Source organism: Hyla sarda, chromosome 9 (genome assembly GCF_029499605.1).
Source record: "Hyla sarda isolate aHylSar1 chromosome 9, aHylSar1.hap1, whole genome shotgun sequence".
Classification (NCBI taxonomy): domain Eukaryota; kingdom Metazoa; phylum Chordata; class Amphibia; order Anura; family Hylidae; genus Hyla; species Hyla sarda.
The window spans coordinates 78,619,580-78,637,714 of record NC_079197.1 but is presented as its reverse complement, the minus strand read 5'-3'; the positions used below and the strand labels follow the sequence as shown (position 1 = coordinate 78,637,714).

Below are 18,135 nucleotides of genomic sequence, written 5' to 3'. Positions count from 1 at the left end.
CTGAATATAATACTGCCATACACTGCGCCCTGAATATAATACTGCCATACACTGCATCCTGAATACCTGAATATAATACTGCCATACACTGCGCCCTGAATATAATACTGCCATACACTGCGCCCTGAATATAATAATGCCTCACACTGTACCCTGAATATAATACTGCCATACACTGTGCCCTGAATATAATAATCCCATACACTGCGACCCAAATATAATACTGGCATACACTGAGCCCTGAATATAATACTGGCATACACTGCGCTCCAAATATAATACTGCCATACACTGAGCCCTGAATATAATACTGGCATACACTGCGCCCCAAATATAATACTGCCATACACTGTGCCCTGAATATAATACTGGCATACACTGCGCCCTGAATATAATACTGGCATACACTGCGCCCTGAATATAATACTGGCATACACTGCGCCCTGAATATAATACTGGCATACACTGTGCCCTGAATATAATACTGCCATACACTGCTCCCTGAATATAATACTGCCACGCGCTGCGCCCTGAATATAATACTGCCATACACTTTGCCCTGAATATAATAATGCCATACACTGCGCCCTGAATATAATACTGCCATACACTGCGCCCTGAATATAATACTGCCATGCACAGTGCCCTAAACATAATACTGCCATTAGTCTTTGGATTAGCGTTTGGATAGGGTATAAGTTATAGATTGCGGGGGGTCCAAGCATTGAGACCCCCCACGATCTCCTGCATGGGGGCCCAGTCAGTATGCCAGAAGCCGACATCTGACCCCACAGGAAGCCGTGGACGGCACGCTCCCTCCATGTATCTCTATGGAGTATGTGGTGTGTCGCCGGTACTTTGTGCGGGGTTGACATACCTCTTTTTCAGCTGACTGCCAAGGCCCGTACTGGAGATCGCGGGGGTCCCAGCGCTCGTACCCCCCCCCACAATCTATAACTTATCCCATATTCTTTGGACCCACATCTATCAATCATGCATATACACCTCCTTCTTTATCCTTGGTTTCCTCAGCCTCACACCTCCCCAAACCCCCCCATCCTTGTTATCCTCACCAACACCCCCCAGCCTCCCCCCCTTCAATCATAAATATATACCCCTCCCCTCATCCTTGGTCCTAACCCCCCAGCCTCCCCCCCATTAATCATAAATATACACCCCCCCCTCATCCTTTGTCCTAACCCCCCAACTTCCCCCCCATCAATCATAAATATACACCCCCCTCATCCTTGGTCCTAACCCCCCAGCCTCCCTCCATCAATCATAAACATACACCCCCCCCTCATCCTTGGTCCTAACCCCCCAGCCTCCCCATCAATCATAATTATACACCCCTTCCTCCTTGTTCGTCACCCCCAGCCTCCCCCCATTAATAATACATATACAACACCCCCCTCTCCTCAGTCTCCTAGGCCCCCCCCTGCACGCCAACTTTATTCTTTTGTTCTCCTCAGCCTACCCTACGTAGCCCATGCTTACCTTAATCACACGCAGATCCGCCCCGCGCTCAGCAGCAGTGCCGGGCTCCCAGCTTTACGGCGTGAAGACACAGGGGGAATGACGCCGCACGTGACGCCGCACGTGATGTCGCACGTGACGTCGCATGTGACTCCCCTGCGCTCCCAGGGCTACGGACAGACGGAGTGGAAAGGGTGGCAGACAGAGTGGGCGGACACAGACTGGAGCGGGCAGTAAATTTTCCGCCCCCCCCCGCCCCCGGACTGCGGACCTGGCCACCCCTAAGCGGGCGCTAGGTCCGCCTAGTCATAGAGCCGGGCATGCAGGCGGCCTGTGCAGCCCGCTGTTCCTATTTTCATGTAGGGGCCTGGAGCCCCTACGTTAATCCGGCCCCAAAGCAGCCCCAGGCCCAGCGGCCCAAACAAGTCCAGAAAAGGTGGTACACAAACTCTTGTTCTTGGCAGCCCTCGCTCAGACAGTCTGCAGTGTCGGCCATACTTCTTCGGTGCTGGAATGCCCGGTATGGAAGACACCCGTGTATGCAGCAGGTTAAAAGCATAAGGACAATTTAACCCCTTAAGGACTAAGCGTTTTTCCATTTTTGCATTTTCATTTTTTCCTCATCACCTACTAAAAATCATAACACTTTCAATTTTGCACATAAAATTCCATATGATGGCTTATTTTTTGCGCCACCAATTCTATTTAGCAGTGAAATTAGTCATTTTACCAAAAAATCCACGGCAAAACGGAAAAAAATTTCAATGTGAGAAAAAATGTCATTTTGTAACTTTTGGGGGCTTCCTTATCTTTATTCTGTAGGTCCATACGGTTAAAATGATACCCTACTTATATAGGTTTGATTTTGCCGTACTTCTGCAAAACATCATAACTACATGCAGGAAAATGTATACATTAAAAATTCTCATCTTCTGACCCCTATAACTTTTTTATTTTTCCACGTACGGGCCGGTATGATGGCTCATTTTTTGCGCCATGTTCTGATGTTTATACCATTTTTGTATTGATTGGACTTTTTGATCGCTTTTTATTAATTTTTTCATGATATAAAAAGTGACCAAAAATACACTATTTTGGACTTTGGAATTTTTATGCACGTACGCCATTGACCGTGCGGTTTAATTAACAATATATTTTTATAGTTCGGACATTTCCACACGCGGCAATACGACATATGTTTATTTTTATTCACACAGTTTTTTTTTTCATGGGAAAAGGGGGGTGATTCAAACTTTTATTAGGGAAGGGGTTAAATGACCTTTATTAACTTTTTTTTCACTTTTTTTTCCCTTAGGGGGCTATAACACTGCACACACTGATCTTTTACACTGATCCCTGCAAAGCCATAGCTTTGCATGGATCAGCGTTATAGGGGGTTGATTGCTCCAAGCCTGAGCTACAGGCTTGAGGAATCAAACACCGAATGGACGCGACAGAGCAAGGTATGGGGACCTCCGCTCGCGTCCTAGCTAATCGGGACATCGCGATTTTATCGCGATGTTGTATGTATGTTGTATGTATGTTGTATGTTGTATGCATGATGTATGTATGTTATATGCATTTTGTATGTATGTTGTATGTCGTATAGATGTTGTATGTATGTTGTATGTATTTTGTATGTATGTTGTATGCATGTTGGATGCTGTATGTATGTTGTATGTATGTTTTATGTTGTATCTGCGTTGAATGTATGTTGCATGTATGTTGTATATATGTTGTATGCTTGTTGTATGTATGTTGTATGTATGTTGTAAGTATGTTGTATGCTGTATGTATGTCGCATGTATGTTGTATGACATACAGTACAGACCAAAAGTTTGGACACACCTTCTCATTCAGAGTTTTCTTTATTCTCATGACTATGAAAATTGTAGATTCACACTGAAGGCATCAAAACTATCAATTTATACATGTGGAATTATATACATAACAAAAAAAGTGTGAAACAACTGAAAATATGTCATATTCTAGGTTCTTCAAAGTAGCCACCTTTTGCTTTGATTACTGCTTTGCACACTCTTGGCATTCTCTTTTTGAGCTTCAAGAGGTAGTCACATGAAATGGTTTTCACTTCACAGGTGTACTTTTTTGGAGGAGGAGGAGGTGTGATGGTGTGGGGGTGCTTTGCTGGTGACACTGTTGGGGATTTATTCAAAATTGAAGGCATACTGAACCAGCATGTCTACCACGGCATCTTGCAGCGGCATGCTATTCCATCCGGTTTGTGTTTTGTTGGACCATCATTTATTTTTCAACAGGACAATGATCCCAAACACACCTCCAGGCTGTGTAAGGGCTATTTGACCAAGAAGGAGAGTGATGGGGTGCTTTGCACCTCCACAGTCATGGGAACTTAAACCCGATTGAGATGGATTTGGGTGAGCTGGACCGCAGAGTGAAGGCAAAAGGGTCAACAAGTGCTAAGCATCTCTGGGAATTCTTTAAAGACTGTTGGAAGACCATTTCAGGTAACTACCTCTTGAAGCTCATCAAGAGAATGAGTGTGCAAAGCAGTAATCAAAGCAAAAGGTGGCTACTTTGAAGAACCTATATATAGACGAGAAATAACAACAAGAGGTGCGCCCCTAGTGAGGACCGTTTATCATAAATGGAAGAGATAGCGCAAAGATGAGTTCTTACCCCTAGGTGTTGCGCTCAGAGCACAACACCTATAGTAGCGTGCGGATGCAGAAAATCAGATGGAACCGCTGCCACGAGGAACTTCACGGTATGACGTCAGTCAGTCTGGTGGATTGCAATGGGAAGAGATGTGTGAACAAGTTCCTCTAAAAGAAAACGCTGGTACCCGAAGATGGAGGTATACTTCTTTATTAGCTACACGTTTCGATCCTGAACCGGGATCTTCATCTGCCTGATGAAGATCCCGGTTCGGGATCGAAACGCATAGCTAATAAAGAAGTATACCTCCATCTTCGGGTACCAGCGCCTTCTTTTAGAGGAACTTGTTCACACATCTCTTCACTTTGAAGAACCTAGAATATGCCTTATTTCAGTTGTTTCACACTTTTTTGTTATGTATATAATTACACATGTGTTAATTCATAGTTTTGATGCCTTTAGTGTGAATCTACAATTTTCATAATCATGAAAACAAAGAAAACTCTGAATGAGAAGGTGTTTCCAAACTTTTGGTCTATACTGTACATACATACGAGCCGAGAAGGGGACTCCAAGTGATGCTCCTCCACAGGTCCCAGCAGTGGATACCCCCCTCCTCCCAGCCAGGAGGAGGTTTCAGGGGTGACTATCTCCGAGGTCCCCGAAACAGACCTGAGTAAGCACCCGGCCCCTATGGATGGGCAAGAGGTGGAGGATGAAGACGAGTTTGGAGCCCAGAAGGCAGTCTTACCAATGTGCTCCATCTACACACCTGTAGCCTTGAATTGTGGGGGATGTCTGAGCAACGGTAGTTTCTCTCCAGCTTCCTCTATGTGCATGGTAGATTCAGATGTGGGGGGTTACGAGAGCCCCAGTACACGGTCCATCAGTCTGGTCTGGATCTAACCAATCCAGTACAGGAATTTAGGTGCACTACTGTGGTAGATGTATACAGTGACATTGGCTATCCCTCAACACTGATGTTAAAATTGAGACATTCGCCAGTATATGCTTATATGAGGGACATACCAGAGCCCACACACCTACCTGTGCGCTAAACCTACCTGTGCGTGATAAGCAAAACAGGGGCCAGTGGACAATTATGGCAGCCGACTCACAGCATCCTCCCAGGTACCCTCCAGCATGGCTAGCACACATACAAGGAGGGAGGCAAACTGCAAGCCCCACCTAAGTTGACTGATATAGGTGCATGGCCTCACAGGTGCTACCTTAACCTGTTAAGGACCCATGATGTACGCATACGTCATGAGTCCGCTCCCGATCTATAACGCGGGGCCACAACGGCCGGGACCCGTGGCTAATAGCACGTGGCATTGATCGCGCGCTATTAATCCTTTAGACGCGGCGTTCAAAGTTGAACGCCGCGTCTAAAGTGAAAGCATGCCGGTTAGCTCAGGGAGCTGTTCGGGATAGCCGCGGCAAAATCACGGCATCCCGAACAGCTTACAAGACAGCCGGAGGATCCCTACCTGCCTCCTCGCTGTCCGATCGCCGAGTGACTGCTCAGCAGAATCACCGATCAGTGGTTTCTTATGAGAAACCACTGATCAATGTAAAAGATCAGTGTGTGCAGTGTTATAGGTCCCTATGGGAGCTATAACACTGCAAAAAAAAAGAAGTGAAAAAAAAGTGAATAAAGATCAATTAACACCTCCCCTATTAAAAGTTTGAATCAACCCCCTTTTCCCATAAAAAAAACCAAAACAGTGTAAATAAAAATAAACATATATGGTATCGCCGCATGTGGAAATGTCCGACTTATAAAAATATATCATTAAATAAGCCGCACGGTCAATGGCGTACACGCAAAAAAATTCCAAAGACCAAAATAGTGCATTTTTGGTCACTTTTTATATCATGAAAAAATTATCAATAAGTCCTATCAATGCAAATCAATTTCATATCGCCCCATATGTGGAAAAATAAAAAAGTTATAGGGGTCAGAAGATGACAATTTTAAACGTATTAATTTTCCTGCATGTAGTTATGATTTTTTAAGGGGTTAATGCTGCCTGGAAAATGTTCAAGGTGCATTACATATGGAGTTTACACACCTCCAAGTATAAAATTTAAACAACAATAAAAAACATGGTCTCAAATGGCTGGAGATGCTCAACCCCAAATGCGGTTGTGCATTCATACTGGGGTAGCAGATCCTGCCCTTGTAGTCCGTTGCTAGGGGCGATCCCCAGCATAAAAATGCATACAATGGAGGATGCCTGCAGTGGACTACAAGTGCCACAATAGAATCCTACACCAGATAGACGTTGTGGATGTGTAACAATTAGAACAATACAATACAGGAATTTAGGTACACTACTGTTATACATCCACACTGTCTACCTGGTGTAGGATTCTATTGTGGCACTTGTAGTCCGCTGCAGGCATCCTCCATTGTATGCATTTTTATGCTGGGGATCGCCCCTAGCAACGGACTACAAGGGCAGGATCTGCTCCCCCAGTATGAATGCTCAACCGCATTTGGGGTTGAGCACCTCCAGCCATTTGAGACCACGTTTTTTGTTGTTGTTTAAATTTTATACTTGGAGGTGTGTAAACTCCATATGTAATGCGCATTGAACATTTTCCAGGCAGCATTAAGTTTGCAACTGTGAGGCCATGCACCTATATCAGCCAACTTAGGTGGGACTTGCAGTTTGCCTCCCTCCTCCCATTGTATTTGTGCTTAGCCACGCTGGAGGGTACCTGGGAGGACGCTGTGAGTCAGCCTAATGCTAGCGTAATTGCCCACTGGCCCCTGTTTTGCTTATCACGCACAGGTAAGTTTAGCGCTAGGTCCCGTGCCATTTGAGAAACCTTGGTGTTGGTGTGTGGGCTCTGGTATGTCCTTCATATAAGAATATACTGGTGAATGTCTCAATTTTAACATCAGTGCTGAGGAATAGCCAATGTCACTGTATACATCTACCACAGTAGTGCACCTAAATTCCTGTATTGTATTGTTCTAATTGTTACACATCCACACCGTCTATCTGGTGTAGGATTCTATTGTGGCACTTGTAGTCTGGTGCAGGCATCCTCCATTGTATGCATTTTTATGCTGGGGATCGCCCCTAGCAACGGACTACAAGGGCAGGATCTGCTCCCCCAGTATGAATGCACAACCACATGTGGGGTTGAGCACCTCCAGCCATTTGAGACCACATTTTTTGTTGTTGTCTAACGAATCCAGATCAGCAGGGGTCGCCATACTTTTAAAAGGAAATGTTTTCATTGATGTTATTAATGAAATTTTACCTGGCAGAATTATATTGGTTAAATGTGATAAGGTGGCAAGGAAAGGGTGTATTTCCTTTGCTCACCCTGAATAATCTCTTACCTGCTTCTTAAGTAATGAGGCAGCAGGGAAGGGAGGTGTATATAAGATGGAGACTCAGTCTAATCTGGGCTCTCCCTTGGAAACAGTATGCTGGCTGTTAGAGGGGGGAGACACACGGCCCTGTTTAGGTAACACGCAGAAGGCGCTGTGAGAGGTCCAAGAAGTGGTGTGAACTGTGAGTAGCAGGTTGCAGGAGATACATGTTTAACTGGCTGAGGGTAGCTCACCAGTTAGTAGTCAGGGCATGCTGATATGTGTAGTCAGTGCCCAGATGGTCTAGGATTTTATTTTGTTCCTGCCTTATGTTTGTTTTTCCCCTGCAACCTGTCTAAATAAAGCTGGCAAGGTGCCAGGCTTGCATGAATAACTGTTGTCTGCGGGTTTATTGAGTGGAAACGTGTCACGTAGCAGATTCCAGGATGATCCCGGAGCTATTCCCAAGAAGGAATCCTTACATTTTGGTGGAGGATGCAGGCACACGTTGCTAAGGACAGCACGTTGCCAAGGGCAACCAATGAGCGAGTTGGAGAGGAGCTGTTGCTAGGAGCAACCCCCTGCAAGATTGCAAGTCGGAAGAGCCCAGCAGAGGAGTTCAAGCACAGTTTGGTGTCTGCGGAGAAGCGTTGCTAGGGGACACGGATCGAGATTTTTTTTTCTGGAAAAAGGACAGGCCGTTGCTGGGGGAAACCGATGTGGGCCACAACCGGTGGTTGCTAGGATGAAGCTGAGGTCCCGTGAGTTGTTGGTGGGCGGAATCCCACTGTGGGTGGACTTGGATTGTTGCCAGACTGTATCTCGGATTATGCCAGAAATAATTCTCTTTGTGAAGTCCCACCCGGAGCCCGGTAAGACTGTTCAAATTACCTTTGATACATGTTTTGGAGCAGTAAGCCATATGATGGAGGTATGTGCAGAAATTACAGTTGAAATTGTACTGGACAGAGACTTTCCGTATTTCTGGCAGCTGTGGGATGCCGAGAGTGCACCTGAGAGTTCGCACTCAAAGGTTCCGGAAGTAGTGAGGACTGGGGTGTCTCTACTGGACTGTGTGAATGGTGCTGTATATTGTGAACCCATCCAGGCTGATGATCTTTTTCTTGAAACACTTATGTTAATGTGTTCTGATGTAAAGAGTACTGTTGCCACCTCTCGCAGGACAAAAGAAAACCTGTGTGAGCTGGAAATAGAAGGTAAAAAGATGATGGTTTTGTTACATTCAAAATGTGTAATAAGTCTGGTAAAGACCAGCTGCAGAAAGCCGGACCCTGCTGTAATGTCTATAAAAGCCGGTATTTGGGGTTATAAAACAGTTAATGTGTGTATTTCTACTCCCTATGGTACCACAAGTCACAAGGTTGCAATAGAGCCTACCTTAGAGTATGAAGTAGTGCTGGGGAAGGATTTTCCGTTTTTTCAGCAGTTGTGGGAAGATAGTCAGGTGACTAGAGCAGGAACACCTGATAGGCTCACAACACTTGGTTTTCACCACATAGCAGGGGACAATAACTCAGCAGAGGATGAGGACAGGGAGTGTCAGCAGATCCTAGGTATATGTCAGGTGGAAGTGTGCCAGACCACTAGGGGAGCTGAAGAACAGTCCGCGAGTCAAGTTAAAGAGGTGACTGGAATAGAAGCTACGGAGAGGGCTGTGGAAAAACCAAAACTCCAGAAGAGAGTACAGGTGGAGCTGGGGGCTGCGCTTACCATCACAGACAGAGTCCTAAGTGAAGGAGATGTGGCGTCTGGACCAGGGAGGGGTTGCAACCAGGAAGGTCAAACCACTGGACCAGATATTGTTGCAGACCCAGGAGCCCAGGAGTAGTTTTTGCCAGGCCATGGAGAGACTGTAACAAGACAAAAGAAAAGTCTGCCAAGAAGCCAAGAGACAGTTCAGAGGAACTGTTTGGAAATCACATGGATTCGCTGCTGCCAAGAGCCATTGAAGTTGTTGTTAGGGGAAACAAACTTACCGTCAAGGGATTGCCGGTCCGACGGGAGTGTTTAGCTGTAATGTCTATAAAAGCCGGAGTTGCCAACGTGGTGGGAGAGGAAGAGTGCCAGGTGTTGATGGCACCTGTTGATGATGACGATGATGATGATGATGATGATGACAAGGCAAAAGTGGCCGCAACCCCGAAAAAGGGGGAGACTTCGTCTAGAGATGGAGAATTGCTGGGTCGAGTGTCTGACAGAGGACCAGAGGATTTCTCATGGTCTAACAGCGAGAGTGAGGAGACCACTGTCAGTAAAAGGTCTCGGAAAAGACTAGCTGGCCTCGGAAAAAGACTGGAGCAGATCCAGAATCTGGAAGAATCCCTGCAGATGGTTTCTGTGAAGTTGACAGAGAAAGAAAAAGAGGTACATCGCTTGACAGAGGAGAGGGACAAATCGCTTGCTGACTTTAAGAAAGAGCAAGAAGCGAGGCTTCAGTTGGAAAAAGTAATGGAGCACCACAGAAGTAAGTTTGTGGCTCTGCAGGATGAACTGTCCCGCTCCCAGGGTCTTGTGACCAGCAAGGAGAGTGAAGTGGAGAGTCTGGCCAAGCGGATGTCATTCCAGGAAGAAGAAGTGAGTCTTCTACATGGTGCATATCAGGCTCTGCGGAGTGATCACAAGGCTAGGCTAGTAGCCATGGAAAAAATTGAAAAAGAGAAGAATGAAATGAAGATGGAAGTTGATGATCTTGCCAGCAATCTGGAGAGTGTCTCTAAAGCTAAGAGACAACTTGAGGAGGAAGTCAAGGCGAAGAATGCCCTTGCACATGCTCTTAAATCTGCTCGTCATGACAATGACTTGCTCCGTGAGCAGTATGAGGAGGCCCTGGAACGAGTTGAGACTCTGAAACATGAAAACAAGAACTTGCAACAGGAGATCTTAGATCTATCTGAACAGATTGATGAGAGTGGAAAATGTATCAATGAGTTAGAAAAGACCAAGAAACAGTTGCTGGACAGTGAGAAGATGATCTCCGCAAAGCTCGAGTGAGCAGCTGAAATATATAAAGCTGGAAGATGACATGAAGATCTTAAATGAGAGCCTGGAAGTGCAGAACGAAACGTGCAGAAGGTCCCATGTAGCTGCCTTGGTTTTGCTGGGAGCGCAACTCTACGAGCAGGTGGCTGTGCTGGCGGACAATGAACAGTTGAGGAAACAATTGCTGTCTTCGGAAGATACTGTCAGGGACTTGACAGAGTTACTTGACAGTGAGAGGAGGAAGTCCGCTAAGCTCCAGTGTAAGCAGCGAAAATGTGAGAAAAAGGAAGAGGACCAGGAAGTTCTAAAAGAGAGCAGAGACCAAGCTATGGTGGAATTGGCTCAAGAAAGGCTTCTGGGGCAGAAGTTACGGGATACAGGGATGCTTTCTTTGAAGCCCGGCAAAAAGTCCTCTAATGCTAAGATTGAGGCGAAGCCCTGTAAGAAGCTAGGACTGAGCTGAAACCTGGTGTGAAATCCTCTGAAGTGGAGACTAAGGAGAAGTCAGGCGGGAAATCCTCTGAACCTGAGCAGACCAAAAATTCTGAAGGTAATGCTGAGGCAGAGAAATCCTCTGAAGCAGAAGCTAAACCAGAATCAACCTCAAAAGCTATGAGTAAAGAGAATGGCACAACTGAAGCTACAGGTGAAGAGAAGAGTAAGCCTGAAGAAGAAGCTGCAGAGAAGAGAAGCTGATTCTACACACGAATCTGAAGGAGCCAAAGACTCTGAAGCCAAACCTGAGGAAGCTGGTGCCCCTGAAGAGAAAGCTGGAAGGGATGAGGTGAAACCGTGTGAGAAATCCACTGAAGTCAAAACTGTGGTGAAACCAGGTGGGAAGTCAGCCACTGAGGCCGAAAGATTCTCTAAAGCAGAGGCAGAGGTCCGGCAAGCCAGAAGAAGACAAAGGTTAGAAGCATCGGCCCTCTTGGTCCTTAATTTCAAGAACCCTGCCCACACCAGGGTGAAGAACCTGGTACTGCAGAGGTGTGACCGAGAGATTTGCAATTGGTGGCTGGTAAAAGCCCAGAAGAAAAGTCAAGGACTTCAGAAACTGTGGGACAAAAGTTGTCCAAGAGAAAGGAAACGCAGATGGTTTATGCCTTTCAAATACATGTGCTCCTTCCCGGAGGTCTGAGCAAAGGGGGGGGGGGGGGGGGGGATATGTGATAAGGTGGCAAGGAAAGGGTGTATTTCCTTTGCTCACCCTGAATAATCTCTCACCTGCTTCTTATGTAATGAGGCAGCAGGGAAGGGAGGTGTATATAAGATGGAGACTCAGTCTAATCTTGGCTCTCCCTTGGAAACAGTATGCTGGCAGTTAGAGGGGGAGACACACGGGCCCTGTTTAGGTAACACGCAGAAGGCGCTGCAAGTGGTCCAAGAAGTGATGTGAACTGTGAGTAGCTGGTTGCAGGAGTCACATGTTTAACTGGCTGAGGGTAGCTCACCAGTTAGTAGTCAGGGCATGCTGATATGTGCAGTCAGTGACCAGACGGTCTAGGATTTTATTTTGTTCCTGCGTTATGTTTGTTTTTCCCCTGCAACCTGTCTAAATAAAGCTGGCAAGGTGCCAGGCTTGCATGAATAACTGTTGTCTGCGGGTTTATTGAGTGGAAACGAGTCCTGTGGCAGTGCCCAGGACGCCTCGGAGCTATCCCCAAGGAGGAATCCTAACATAATGCTTTTATTGATGGTTTTAAATGGCAGTTTACGGTTCACTCGTTAAAAATGATAGAGCACGAATGTTAGAGATTTTACCCATTTTTATCAATGATTCTGAGACTCTTATTTTAGCAGGTGATTTTAATTGTATTATAAGGGGCAAGCACCGTTTTACCAACTCAGTAAGTAGAAATTATGACAAAACTTCTTCTATGTTAAAAAATATGATTGTTACATTTCTTAAAAACATCGGTAAGTTTAAAATCCACAGTGTTTTACCAGAGAGAGACGGTTTGACCTGGAGCAATGTAAACTGCAGCTCCAGGATTGATTTTATCTTCTGTTCTTATCAAGTACTGCCTTTTAAGGCTATGCTTCCACTTGTTTTTTTTTCTGGCAGTTTTTGGAAAACTGCTAGAGATGAGCAAACTTTTCAAAAATTTGATTAGAATTTTTCGAAAAAATTTGTTTCAATCCGAATTTATTTGTGGTGAAACTATATTAAAAACTGCTATTTCTGGCCTACAGAGAGCCTCAGTAGGGGTATAGAACACTTTGCTGTGTTCTAACACGCATATGGGGTGTGCTGGGGTAGTGAAATAATACTGTTATTCAGAATAACGTGCAGATTACCGGCATCGCTTTTAGAATCACTGCCGCAGAGCAGCACAATGACAGGGCCAGCAGGTGGCATCAGTATGAGGAGACCATATAGTGGCTGAATGACACAGCGTGGAGGTTTTGGCAGCATGAGGAGACCATATAGTGGCTGAATGACACAGCTTGGAGGTGTTGGCAGCATGAGGAGACCATATAGTGGCTGAATGACACAGCTTGAATGAGGCTGAAGCATGAGGAGACCATATAGTGGCTGAATGGCACATCCAGGAGTTGGCAGCAGTAGACACTAGGCCTTCACAATCCCTAAGATTAAAAGATGAATTCAGAAATTTAAACCAAAGATTTTGGATAGCTAGTGCGACCATAACAAAATTTTCAGTCCCAGACCCAGGCCCAGCAGCAGTATCAGTAAACCATATATTGCCTGAATGACACAGCCTGGAGTTGGCTGAAGCATGAGGAGACCATTGAAATGTATGATTTTTTTTATTTAAATTTAGATTTTGAAATTTAAATGAATGATTTTGAAATTGAACTTTTAACTCCCAATTTTTAGTGTCCCGGACCCCGGTGTGTGGGTACAAAGGGCCAAATCTAACAAGCCCCCACAGGGCTCATGTGACTGTGAGATGTAGGCGCAATGTCTCCATTGCTCTGACCAGCCATTGTTTCCAACACTTTTCTCCAAGACAAACCATGTGAAGAACAGCGTGACACCGCCATGCCCTGTACGCATGGTATGCTGAAGGGCCACTGAGACTTGTCTAGGCAGTGGAGGCTGAGGACATGGTGGAGGAGGTGGAGTCGAACACTGTCACAGGACCAAAGGGCTGACAGAGTGGAGCAGGAAGCAGCATGAGTACACAAGAGGGATTCACAACCCCTAAAAGTAAAAGGTGAATGTTGAAATCTCTATTGAAGATGCATGTTAGGTAGTGCTACCATCCAAAAATGTAAGGCCCAAGCCCATAAGCATCAGTAAGCCATGTAGTTCCTGAAAGACACAGTCAGGAAAAGGCATCAGCAGAACCCAAGAGGATTTCATAACCCCTAAGATTGAAAGATCAATGTTGAAATCTCAATTAAGCATGTATGTAAGCTAGTGCAAAACATCCATAAATTTAAGGCCCAAGTTCTTAATCATAGTTACATAGTTAGTATGGTTGAAAAAAGACATACGTCCATCAAGTCCAACCAGGGAATTGAAGTGAAGGGTGTAAGGGGATAAGGGAAAGGGATGTAGTTTTATAATTCTGCATAAGCATTAATGTTATTTTGTTCCAGAACTGTATCTAACTCTGTTTTAAAGCTGTTAATTGTTCCTGCTGTGAGCAGTTCCTGAGGTAGACCATTCCATAAATTCACAATCCTCACGGTAAAGAAGGTGTGTCGCCCCTTTAGACTAAACCTTTTCTTCTTCAGACGGAGGGAGTGCCCCCTCGTCCTTTGGGGGGGTTTAACCTGGAACAGTTTTTCTCCATATTTTTTGTTTGGGCCATTTATATACTTATATACGTTTATCATATCCCCCCTTAAACGTCTCTTCTCAAGACTAAACAATTGTAACTCCTTTAATCGCTCCTCATAGCTAAGATGTTCCATGCCCCATATTAGTTTAGTCGTGCGTCTCTGCACCCTTTCCAACTCCGCAGTGTCCCTTTTATAAACAGGCGACCAAAACTGAACAGCACATTCCAGGTGAGGCCGTACCAATGCTTTATAAAGGGGGAGTATTATGTCCCTGTCCCTTGAGTCCATGCCTCATTTATACATGACAATATCCTGCTGGCTTTGGAAGCAGCAGCCTGACATTGCATGCTATTCTGTAGTCTGTGATCTACAAATACACCCAGATCCTTCTCTACCAGTGACTCTGCCAGTTTAATCCCTCCTAAGACATACGATGCATGCATGTTATTAGTACCCAGATGCATAACTTTACATTTATCCACATTGAACCTCATTTGCCAAGTGGATGCCCAGACACTTAGTCTATCCAAGTCATCTTGTAACTTATGCACATCCTCTATAGACTGTACCGTGCTACAAAGCTTGGTGTCATCTGCAAAGATAGAAACAGAGCTGTTAATACCATCCTCTATATCATTGATAAATAAATTAAACAACAGCGGGCCCAGTACTGAACCTTGGGGTACACCACTAATTACCAGGGACTGAAGCATCAGTAAGCCAAGTAGTTCCTGAAATACACATGAGCAGTCAGGAGCAGGCATCAGAAGTACCTAAGAGGGTTTCATAACCCCTTACATTTAAAGATCAATGTTGAAATTTCTATTAAGCATGTATTTAGCTTGTGCTAAACATCCAAAAATGTAAGGCCCAAGCCCAGAAGCATCAATAAGCCAAGTAGTTCCTGAAAGACACAGAAGCAGTCAGGAGCATGCATCAGCAGTACACCCGAGGGTTTCATAACCCCTTTACATTGCAAGATCAATGTTGAAATTTCAATTAAGCATGTATTTAGCTAGTGCTAAATATCCAAAAATTGGAGGGCCAAGGCCAGAAGCAGCATTAAGTAAATTAGTTCCTGAAACAAACAGTCAGGAAAAGGCATCTGCAGTACACCGGGGGATTTAATGAGCAATAAGATTGAAATATCAATGTTGATATTTCTATTAAGCACTCATGTTAGGTAATGCTAACATCCAAACATATTAGGCACAGGCCCAGTTGCATCCCAAAACAATCTAGTTGCTGAAAGACACAGCCTGGATCTGGCAGGAGGATGCATACATAAGAGGGCTTTAATTTAAAAATATCAAGTTTAAGGGTCCCAGGACCCAGCGTGTGGCTACGAAGGCCCAAATCTAACAAGGAGCCACATGTCACATGGTGGCACAATGACAGAGCCTGGAGGTGGCATAAGTATGAGGAGACTATCTCAGAAATTCAGACAAACACTCCAATTTTAATAGAAAGTAAAAATGACAACCTTGAGACACTCTCATTAAAAGTGGATAACAGTGTTGAGACACAGCAGTCACCTGTAGCCCAGTTCCATCAAATAAAGCCTTGCACAAAATTGATATTTCCACAATAAAGAATAGACTGAATAAAAAAGGGGTAACTTCAGTGCTTATTAAAAGGTGTACTAGATGAATTCAATAGTTCTCTCAGTCAGAAGAAAATATTAAAGTTGTTTTAGGTATGTTGTCTGACGAAATACCTTTGTGTAAGAACAAGCGCTTATCCAAAAGATTACAGCGAGCTATACTGCCCTTAAGAAAGGCACATAAGACAGTTAAAAAATCTCTGCAGCTTGTGGCAAAATCTGGAAAGAGCAAAAATATGGCAAAATCCTTCAGTGTACAGGAACACCTTACTGTTAATAGCAAAGAGGTAAATTCTAAACAGGTTGAAAGTATAAGCAGTCAGATTTAACAGACAGAAGATTCCTTTAAAATTTTGAAAGTTGCCGAGGTATAGAAGTGCCCAACCACAGACAGAAAATGTCTAACAGAATCAACTCAAGTGATGGTTAATGGAGTGTTTGTGCAAGATTCCCAGCAGGCCAAAGTAAATGGCAATTCAGCTACAAAAATTTCACTTTTGACTTCTTACAAACTTACCATGTCCTACCCAGTTACTCCTGAAGACAGTTCTAGCATTACCAGTATTACCGTATCAGATAAAGAAAATGCTATGCCAGCAGTTCCTTCTGTGAAATCACCTTATGATGGCAAAGGAAAGCATATAGTAAGATCAGGGCCGCCATCAGGGGGGTACAACCCATACACCTGTATGGGGCCCAGAGCTTCAGGAGGCCCAGCCGGCCCTGGACCTTTTTTTTTCCAGCTTGTCAGGGCCGGACAGGCCAGGGGCTGTTGGGAGTCGACATGCCCTGCGCAGGCACACACGTCTACTCCAGTCACCTGACCTGTCCCTGCATGATCTCCAGTCCAGACGATCCTCCCCGTGCATAGGAGCAGCAGCAGCCTCCGCTGCACCGATCCCCGGCAGCCAGCAGGGTAGGTGAACTTGCAGGGGTGGCGGGGTTTGCAATGGTGATGAGAGGTGCGGGGGGAGAGGTGCTTGGGGTGTAATGGTGGTGATAAGAGGTGCAGGGGGGGTGAGGAGAGGTGCAGAGAGGTGAGGAGAGGGGCAGGGGGGGTGAAGAGAGGGGCAGGGGGGGTGATGAGAGTGGCAGGGCGGGTGATTAGAGGGGCAGGGGGGGTGATGAGAGGGGCAGGGGGGGTGATGAGAGGGGCAGGGGGGTGATGAGAGGTGCAGGGGGGTGATGAGAGGTTCAGGGGGTGTTGAGAGGTTCAGGAGGGGTGATGAGAGGTTCAGGGGGGTGATGAGAGGTGCAGAGGGGGTGTTGAGAGGTGCAGGGGGGAGTGATGAGAGGTGCAGGGGGTGTTATGGGGTTGATGAGAGGTGCAGGGGTTGTTATGGGGGTGATGAGAGGTGCAGGGGTGTGATGAGAGGTGCAGGGAGGGGGGTGGTGAGAGGTGCAGGGGGGTGATGAGAAGTGCTTGGGGTGTTATGTGGTGATGAGAGGTTTAGGGGGTATGGGGGTGATGAGAGGTGCAGGGGGGTTATGGGGGTAATGAAAGGTGCAGGGGGGTTAAGGGGGTGATGACAGGTGCAGGGGGGTTATAGGGGTGATGAGAGGTGCAGGGGGTGTTACGGGGGTGATGACAGGTGCAGGGGGTGTTATGGGGTTGATGAGAGGTACAGGGGTGTTATGGGGTTGTTGAGAGGTGCAGGGGGTGTTATGGGGGTGATGAGAGGTGCAGGGGGGTGTTATGGGAGTGATGAGAGGTGCAGGGGGGTGATGAGAGGTGCAGAGGGGAAGTGATGAGAGGTGCGGGGGGGTATGGAGGTGCAGGGGGGTATGGGGGTGATTAGAAGTGCTTGGGGTGTTATGGGAGTGATGAGAGGTGCAGGGGGGTTATGGAGGTGATGAGAGTTGCAGGGGGTGTTATGGGGGTGATTAGAGGTGCAGGGGGTGTTATGGGGTTGTTGAGAGGTGCAGGGGGTGTTATGGGGTTGTTGAGAGGTGCAGGGGGTGTTATGGGGTTGTTGAGAGGTGCAGGGGGTGTTATGGGGTTGTTGAGAGGTGCAGGGGGTGTTATGGGGTTGTTGAGAGGTGCAAGGGGTGTTATGAGGGTGATGAGAGGTGCAGGGGGGTTATGGGAGTGATGAGAGTTGTAGGGGGGTTATAGTAGTGATAGGTTTGGCGGAGGTGATGAGGACACAGAGGACATACAGAGGACATATACACAGTATATGTTTATATGATGTGTATGCATGTATGGCAGTATTATATTCAGGGTACAGTGTATGGCAGTATTATATTCAGTGAATACAGTGTGGGGCAGGATTATATTTAGTGGGTACAGTGTATAGCAGTATTACATTCAGGGTACAGTGTG

At 45.9% G+C, this 18,135-nt stretch overlaps 1 long non-coding RNA gene across 3 annotated transcripts in view; it reads left to right on the top strand.

Annotated features, from left to right (window-relative positions):
- Positions 1–18,135, top strand: part of LOC130291702 (uncharacterized) — a 59,855-nt gene that overhangs the window by 26,872 nt on the left and 14,848 nt on the right. For 2 of the 3 annotated variants that reach the window (XR_008848006.1, XR_008848007.1), the window contains exon 1: positions 16,241–16,725. The exons of the other annotated variant lie outside the window; for it this stretch is intronic. This is a non-coding gene — a long non-coding RNA (uncharacterized LOC130291702). Of the gene's footprint in view, positions 1–16,240; positions 16,726–18,135 lie in introns of those variants that run through there. 3 annotated transcript variants of the gene reach the window in all.